Below are 9,660 nucleotides of genomic sequence, written 5' to 3'. Positions count from 1 at the left end.
GATCTTTTGTCATCTGATCTTTGATCGTCTTGTTTGATGTGTGACTGTAAATTTATCGTCGAGCAAAAGAACAACTAATCACAGAGTTTATTTAAATTAAAATCAACTGAATGTCCCATAAAAGAGAAAGGTTTGTTTTAGCAAATTGCAGGTGCTTGTCCAAAATTCACCCTGTATTAAAGAACAAAAATAAAGAAAATCTGTATGAGGTACATATGCGTGACAGAAAGAAAATAGCATACACCAAAAATCATATAACTTGATCAAGTAGTTTTAGTTTTAAATAAGAAAAAATCAAATTTTATGGCAAAACTATGAGAGATGATCTCACGACGCCATCTTGAAAGCAGTCTGAAGGAAGAAATAAGATAAGTCTAAATAATTCAAACTTAAGAGATTTTAGAAAGACGTTCTTAACATGAGAAAAGGAGGGGATTGAAAAATTCTGATTCACTTAAAAATTGTTTTCTTTTTAAAAATAAAACTACTTAATTAATTTATGTGACTTTTGGTGTATGATATTTTCTCTCCGTTAAGGGTATGTACATCATACAGATATTTCTGTATTTTTTATTTTTTTTATTTTTAAAATAAATTCTGGACAAGCACCAAATTGTTTTCTAAGAAAAACATGTTTAAAACGAATTAAAATGAATTATTTTATAAAGTTTGTCATTTCGTGAAGTCTTACTTATTTTTACAGTCTCCTACAATGACGTGTAAAGCACGAGGCACCCTTGGAGCGGATGATCTGTCTTCCTAACGAGGCAACATTTACTATATTTTTAAGTCTAACTTGTGATTTATAGGAAGCCATATTATCTTTAAAGATTTCAAGTTTTTGTTTTCGTAAAGGATAAAATTGTTAAAATACTTTCACTTATTAAGAATCTGAAATTAATTTTCCAAAAAGAATAGTTTTGCATAACTTTTACAAAGGTTAAAATTAGGATATAATGTTATGTCTAAAATCTTTATTCCAGTTTTGATCCAAATCTATTATATGATTTTGGTTATATAAAATGTCTTAAATTTTAGGCTTTAGCATAAGAGTTTTTAATAAATTGAAATTCAGGGAATCTTGCATAATTGGTGTCTAATGATTGTGGATTAAATTTAAGGCAAATTTGAAATATTTGAATTTTTAAATGGAAGTGCCCATATTATGCCCCTCCCTTTAAAAAAAAAATTATAAAATACTCCAAAGAAATTGAAATTTGGGAAATATTTATTAATTGATGTCTATTATTTATTGTTAGAATTCCACAAAAATCAGATGTATCTAAAAAATAAGAAAAAATATAAGAAATGTTTTCAGTTTTGTATCCTTTTAATGTGTCGGCCATTTTCTTTTTCCAAATGTCGGATTATTTTCAAAAACCGATCCAATCTTCAGATACGTCCATTTACTCTGTGCATTTCAATACAGCTTCTTTTTCTTTTTATCTTTTTCTTTTTCTTTTTTCCTTTTCTTTTTTTTTCCTTTTCTCTTTTTCTTTTCTCTTTTTTCTGTATCTTTTTCTTTTTTCTTCACCTTTTTCTTTCTTTCCATCATGCCTTTTCTTTTTCTTCTTCATTAAATATGTACCTTACACAATTACTAAAGTCTATCATTTACGCTGGTTTCAGTGTGTTTAAGACTATTTCAATGTTCACAATGTGGAATGGTTAACTCACTCAAACAAGACCGATGAATAGGGGAGATTCTGTCATGATTTCTCCATTGCTTATGACCTCACTCAGATTGTTCACGAACCCACCCGTGTTCCCGATTCTGACGGCCAGTATGCAAGTCTCCTAGACCTTTTTCTCACAACTTGCCCTGAACTGTGTTCAGCTTCTGTTCTATCTCTACTTGGATCTTCTGACCACTCAGTTGTATCAGTTAAGATAAAAATGAAATGTAATAAGTCCCCAGATGTACCTCTCCATCGTACAGTATATCAATACTCTATGGCTGACTGGGATAGCTTTATATCAGATCTACCTCTGCGTTCCATGTTTAAAAAGGATGTGTCCTCTATAGTATCAGACCTGACAGAATGGTTAATTGTATGTATAGACCGTTTCATACCCTCGAAAAAATTCCAGCAAAAACCTAACAGCCAGCCGTAGTTCTCTCCGGAATGTGCTGCTGCCATTGCACATAGAAATCACTTTTTCCATTGCTTCCAACGTAATAGATGTACTGAGACTAAAGCCGCTTTCAGAACTGCTAATAACCACTTTAAAAAAGTAATAAAGAACGCAAGAGAGTTGTATGCTCAGTCCGTCAAGTCCAAAGTAGCTGAGCAGCACTTGGTTCCCACCAGTTTTGGCAAATAGCAAACAGAATCCTGAACAGAAGCGTGTGCTCTATCCCAACTCTCATAAATGGACCTGAGGTAATCTTGTCAGCATCAGACAAAGCCAAACTCTTTGCCAAGAACTTTGCAGCTAATTCTAACCTTTGCGACCAAGGCTGCCAACCTCCAATATTTCCTCCTGTATCAGAAAACATGCTATGTGATATACAAATATCTGTACGTGATGTTGCCAAGCTAATCAAAAACCTTGATTCCAGTAAAGCAACCGGCTCTGACGGTATTCCAATTATAGTACTCAAAAGACTTCGACCAGAACTTGCGCCCATCGTTACAAAACTGTTTGAACGTTATCTTAAGGAGAATTGCTTCTCGTCACCCTGGAAAATCTCATCAGTATGCCTCGTATTTAAGAATTCAGGTGATCGCTCATCCCTCTTTCATTACAGGCCAATAAGTCTCCTGTGCGTCATGAGTAAGTTGCTGGAATTTGTGTTAAATAGAGAAGTAATCAACCATCTCAGCAAAAATAACCTTCTTAGTGACACTGAATATGGTTTCCGTTCTGCTAGATCTACAGCAGATGTGCTTACAGTTATATCTCATAGGATTAGCGAATCTCTCGACGGAGGCTACATTTCTAGGGCAATTGCTCTTGACATATCAAAGGCCTTTGATAGAGTATGGCATAAAGGTTTACTTCATAAGATCTTCAGCTACGGTATCGCTGGAAATGTCTTCTCAATTATTAAATCATTTCTCTCTGATAGGTTCATAAGAGTAGTGGTTGATGAGCAGAAATCAGAAGCTCTTAGTATTAATGCTGGAGTCCCTCAGGGCTCCATCCTGGGCCCTACTCTCTTCCTGATCTATATTAATGATCTTCCAAATCACATCCTTACATCATTCGTAGACATCTATGCTGATGACACTACTATCTATGGTAGCACATCTAAGACAGTAAACGACCAAGTTCTCTCTGATTCCCTCTCCTCTGATCCTGAGCGAGTGGTACAATGGGGAAAGAGGTGGCTGGTTACTTTTAATGCATCTAAAACCAAGCTTTTATTTTTACATCATCAATACTCTGATCCCCACCTGGCATCAATTGAAATGAATGGCTCTCGACTTGGGGAGGCCTCATGTTTTGACAAGCTTCTGGGCTTGACCTTTACTCCTGATCTTAAATGGAACACATACATTAAATCCGTTGCCAAGGCCGCTGGAAAAATGGTGAGATCCTTCTATCGATCCAGTAGATATCTCACTGCTGTTGCAATTCTCTATCTATATAAGAGCCAGGTACGTCCAAGGATGGAGTACTGTTGCCACATTAGGGCAGGTCGATTTTGGAACCCCAGTGAGGCAATGGTGATGATAGTTGGGGTTTGACATAGAAAAGACCTACACGAAATATTTTTATCAAAATCGTTATCTTTGCTTGAGGAAATGACTTTAAAAGTTGAAAAATTGAAGCAATTAAAAATTTTTCGGTAAATTGTTAAGAACGTCCCGTCATCAAAACAATCTGTACTGTTAAGAAAATGGAATCGTTATTTAATATATATTTTAAATTACATTTTTAAATAAAATGAGTGAGGATAATGAATTAATAAAATAAATATTAAGTGTAAAAGCAAAATTATGTTTTTTTAAATAATAACGACCAAAGTTCGCTTTTTTATTTCAGGAACTTTTTTGGGATGGAAACATTTTAGATTTCACCGTTGCAAAACACGTTCGTTGTTGATAGTGAAAATTAATGTTTGTTTATTATTTAATTTGAAAACATTACGATTTAGGCTTAATTATTTCGAAAGGAAAAACAAAAAAGTCTTGTTTAAAATATATATTATATTTCAAGTGTCTGCAGTGAATTTAAACATATTTGTTTTATCTTTTTTAATTTATTTTTCTATTAGTTTGGAGTAAAAATAATAGCAAATGAGCGTCAAAAACATTATTTTTGCAGCAACCTAATATTTCACATCAAATTCTATTTTAAATTTTTATTAAAATATGGTAATACTCCAGTTTTATATTAAAAAAAAAAAAAATAGTCCATACAATTTTATTCTACACATTCTTTACGAAACATAACCACGTAAATTTTCAAGTTTTTCTATTTAATAAAAAATACTTTGCAGAAAATTAGTGTCAAATTTTAATTTTTTTTATTTTTAGGGAGTAATTGTTTTTAAGCAGTGTTTTTCTTCTAAAATTATAGTTTTAAAATCAGATAACCCACAAAGATTAATACGAGTAAATAAGGAAACTCCTTTAAAGGTTTTTCGTTATTTGTGCATCTATGTTATTGTGTTAAAATAATTTTGTTATTTAGAAAGCCATTCTTAATATGGGAAGGAGGTTGTATTGTAACTATTCTGTACTTTCACCTGAAAATTTAATAAATAAAAATTTCATAAAAATTAAATTTAACTTGAAAATACTATTAAAAATAGCATAGTAACAGATGCACAAGCACTGGTTTTTCAAACTCTAAACACTAAACACTCGTTTAAAATGGCACAGCTACAGCAAGAATGAATCACTTTATGGATAAATTCATGTTATCGAAGGAGGAGCTAAAATCTGTTAAAAATGTCTAAACTAAACACTACTATGCTTCTGATTTGGTTTGGTCCTCTCTCTTGAATACATCTAATGCAACTGTATAAAGTTTTTCATTATTTCTTATAACTAGCACTTATTTTTTTACGTATGAAATTGGAAGATAGCCTAATACAGTTTCCTCCAGTTATAATCCATTTATTTATTTTACTTTTCAGATTAGAATGTCAGTAAAAGCACGACGCTCAGTTTTAACCCGTGGTTCACAAAATTTGCTGGGCTACCTTGTCATTTGGTTGAAACAGTATCCCCAACTTCACGACAAGTCATCCAGTTTAGTTATTTCCTCGAAAACAGTTATCCCACTTAAAAAATAGTGAGATTTCTAAGTTAATTGCCAAAGAAATAATTAGTATTCGGCAAGCAGGTAATCCACAAATACCCTTGCTAAGGTAATATTATATAGGACAGAAGGTCAATATATTTTGCTATAAGAGGGCCAAACAGATTGACAGGAAATCTCTTGCGGCAATCCAAGTGAAAAGAATGAAAGAACAGCTAGACACTGTTTGATATATCTTCTTGCAGTTGTAAACTTTCTGTCTTGAGATGTGATGACTTTGCAGTAAAGTGCAAGACAGAAAATTGTTAAACAAGGCACATAGTCTGCACTTGTCCTCCTATTAAGGAGGTAAAATTAATTTTATAGATTCACCTGCAATTATGCCCCTTTTTTGTGGAAAATAAAATAACATATTAGTTTTTATGTAATCTGGCTCTATTATTAAACATGCAATTTTTTCAATTTTCAGGTTCCACTAGAAGAACTGCTATTTACAGCAATTTTTAAATTAATTGATGGAACAACAAAAAGCCTAACAACATTTACTGGTCTTTTGGGGAAACTTTGTATCAATAATTATCAAGATTTGCCTCAAGTAGAATTCTAAAAAATTAGTATCCCTCCCAATCATCATTATCTGACAGCAGAAGAAACAAATAATTTAAGTGTGAAGACCAGAGGCTACTTTTTGAGTATGCTGTTGGCATTTCTTGTGGAGAAGTTAACTTAGAAAATTGGGCCCTTGAATCAAGATGGCTAACATAAGCCACAAGATTAATGTGTTTATGGACTAGAGTCGTCTATCCTCAAACATTATGATAAATTCTGGTCAAATTTATCATCCAAGTGTATGCAGTTAGTTGGTTTGAGATGAAAACCGACAATGTTTTTTTTTTTTTTAAACCAACAACAGTATATTTTAATATGATTCAGAGAACAAAACAGTTAACTGAAATCCAAATTACTGTTTTAAATAGTTCAAAATATAGTGCTTTTGCACTACTTCCGGAAAATATAATATCGATGATAAACTTGGATGAATTGGATATGAGAGAAGAGGGCCTTTAAACGATTTTGTCCATTAGGTAAATAAATATTTATCCATTCAATTTTAGTTTTCTTAATTTAGCCAAACAATAGTTAGTTTTATTCATATATTACATCACAAAAATATAAAAAATAAGTGTTTTCAAATAATTGTTTTGTTTTTTTTTGTGTTTTTTTTTCCAGAAAATGTGAACAACTTAAAAAAAAAAAAAATGAAAAAGATTACTGCTATCAATTTTGCAGCCACACACTGGTCAAATTTGATTGATTTTTCTCAAAAAGTTGTATATGGGCAGGAAGCAAGACATAGACACATTATTACAAAGTCATCGTGCCAGCAAATTAGACCTTCATTTTCCTCAAAAGGAAATTATACAGAACAATTTAGTTCTATTATAAGTTTATATTATTGCCGATAATAAAAAATTAAAATACATGTTTCTGTAACTAAGTTGTTATATTGTGTAATACATCTCCACATATCTTTTTGAATTGTGAAATTTAAAAGACTTAGTTGCTAATTAGCTTGGTTTTACAATTTTGGTTTAATCAATGAGTAAAAGTTGAGATATTTTGCTACTTGTGATTCATAATTAAAATTATAATTCATGTATTTATTTTTCTTTCAATGTATTTCATATAAATATATTAATTTTAATTGAATATTTTTCTACACGATTTTAAAAATTAAATGCTCAATTTTCTGTTCAAGATGGGAATCTAATTTTTGGTATATGTTCTTATCACATCAAATACCAACTATCATCACCAGTGCCATGTTGATTTTCTGAAAAAAGTTGCCCTATTGCCACATCTGGGCAGGAACTGCTAGAAAAGACTTAGCCTGCCTTGATAGAGTTCAAAATAGACTTCGTAGCCTTGTGCGGAATGTCCTTTTCTCTTCCCTGCAACCTCTTTCTCACAGAAGAGATGTTGCGAGTTTGTCTCTGCTTTATCATTATTTTCATGGCAGGTGCTCGGCTGAGCTCCATTCTATGGTCCCCCTCACCAAACTTTCACAAGAAACACCCGTCTAGCAGAAAACACTATCACTAGTTTCCCCCACTCTTTATCTGTGCCTAAACCTAAGCATAGATTCCATGAACAAAGCTTCTTTCTTATAATTGCACCCCAATGGAATTGTCTTCCGTTTTTCTGCTTTCCAGCTGACTACAATATGGTTGTCTTCAAGTCTAACGTAAACAAGTTTTTGATGAGCCGTTCCATATAAGTTAAAAAATTTACCGAATCTCCATTACTAACGGTTACTATATTGTCCAATTTCTACTGTACACTCTTTAACCCTTTTCCTCGAGTGGCCTCATAAGTGATGATGCCTATGTAAAAAAAAAAAAAAAAAAAAAAAGTCTTTTTTGGTCTGTTTTTTCCTCGATTACTCTCAGTTGAGATGTGTATACATCTGTTTATCCAACCAGAGCCACATTCCACATATCTATTCTACTGTAGATGGTCGTAATGCAAAACTGACTCCAGTCTAGGCACCGTCAGCCTCAAGGTAACACTATCATCAAATCCACTGAACCATAACCGCATGACTCTGGTTCAATAGATTTTTTTCATGCATTCTTCTGCATCCTGAGAAAGACCGAGCTTGTGAGAGCCCAGCATTTACTTATATCTATCATATTTTATGATATCATCACTTATCGACGTATCCTAATATCTGTTGTTATAAACCTAAGTAACAAATGAACGTGAACAAGTTAAGATGTTGTCGATTCATTCTTAAAATGCGTCCATTCAATATACACGTTTAACAATAAAAATGAGATTGCAAACTTAAGCATGACAAGATATATTTAAGATATAATTAAAGATTTATTATTCACAAGGACCCGTGGCACAGTGGTTAGAGTCCATAGCCCTTGGGCCCCTGGAGGGGCATAGGCCATCTACAACTTTGTAGATGCTTTTGTAGCGACTGAGTTCTTTTTTTTTTTTTGTGGGGTGAGGGTGCTGGCCTCATGCCCAACCTTCCCAGAAGGTATATATAGCGCCTATCCTTCCCAAATGGTCACTCGTCTGGTACTGGCCAGGCTCAACATTACTTAACTTCGGTGATCTGGCTAGAACCGTTGTGTCAACGTGATTGTGCCGTATATACAGTGGTTAAAGTACTGGGAAAAATCAATTGTAAAAGTGATATTCTCCTGAAGATTGATGGTTCAATCCTCAGTGTGGCCGACCGAAATATACATTTACGGATTACTTAGGACCTCTATCCAATCATGGCTGATGGAACAAGAGTACGCTACCCCCGTGAAGTAAATAAAAGGTTCCTCGCGAAATTCCGTCCAAATTCCTGAGTTTAACAAGAAGGTTGGAGGTTATATCAACTGAAACGTTGTGAAAATCACACTCAAGATGAGAACAGTAGTCCGATGAATAATGATACAAATAACCAATCCTCATCTCAAAAATGCAGAAACGTCATAATTAAAGATATATTTATAATTTATGTGACTGAACCATCTATTTAGATAATTCTTATTTCAGTCATGTCAATTATTTCGAGTTGAAAGGACGCAAAATCAGACTGGATTATTTTCTTCTATTTACTTATGAAAAAAAACATTCACTTTTTGTATAAGCAGCACCAACAATCCTCCTTCCTTATTCTTTTTTCATCAACAGAAAAAATGAATAAAAACCGTCAGAAACAAAACTGTCTCTCAAGCAAAAAAAAAAAAATCCATCTCCTTTTATTCAGCCATTTCATTCTCTCAATGATGCCTAAATTTGCACAATCGTCCTCGCCTTGTACTCAAATAGTTTTAAGTTTGTGCGCCATTGTTTCTTTACAGCAGGCACATGCTAACCATGTCCACTTGACAAGAAATGTTAGAAAAGCAACACGTGAATAAAATGCTTATAATACAAACACTAGTACCTTATACCTACGGCATAATCACATTTGACACCGGTTCCCGTCAGATCACCGAAGTTAAGCAACGTTGAACCTGGTCAGTACTAAATGGGTGACCATTTGGGACGTTCAGGTGCTGTATGTGCTCTCCGCTTATCTCAACATTGTTTCCAGTCGTCCTGGTCTTCTCCTTGCTACTGGACTCAAACAGTGCCGATTCAGGAGAGGTATGGTTGGAGATTGCTTAACACTTGCCACATAATTATACACACAGCTGCCCCTACAGGGGGTATCCTTTGTATTTTGAGACTGAACGAAGGCATCGCGAGTACCTTAATAATACCATCACGTTTTTTACCGCAAAAACTACTTATAAATATCTATGCACCATGTTTTTTACTCAATAATCACCCTTGAAGATGGATTAGGAACATAAGCGACTATGGCAGATGCATCAGCTAGTTCTCGCTGAAAACTAGAAAACACATATGGAAATTACAAAGGGTCAA

At 33.6% G+C, this 9,660-nt stretch overlaps 1 pseudogene; it reads left to right on the top strand.

Moving 5' to 3' along the window:
* Positions 1 to 9,180: 9,180 nt before the first annotated feature.
* LOC145301572 (5S ribosomal RNA) lies at positions 9,181 to 9,296 on the top strand (annotated as a pseudogene).
* Positions 9,297 to 9,660: the final 364 nt, after the last annotated feature.

This window comes from Euprymna scolopes, chromosome 18 (genome assembly GCF_053919585.1).
Source record: "Euprymna scolopes isolate OS-2025 chromosome 18, ASM5391958v1, whole genome shotgun sequence".
NCBI classification, from domain to species: Eukaryota; Metazoa; Mollusca; class Cephalopoda; order Sepiida; family Sepiolidae; genus Euprymna; species Euprymna scolopes.
This window is presented reverse-complemented; position numbering and strand designations above follow the sequence as displayed.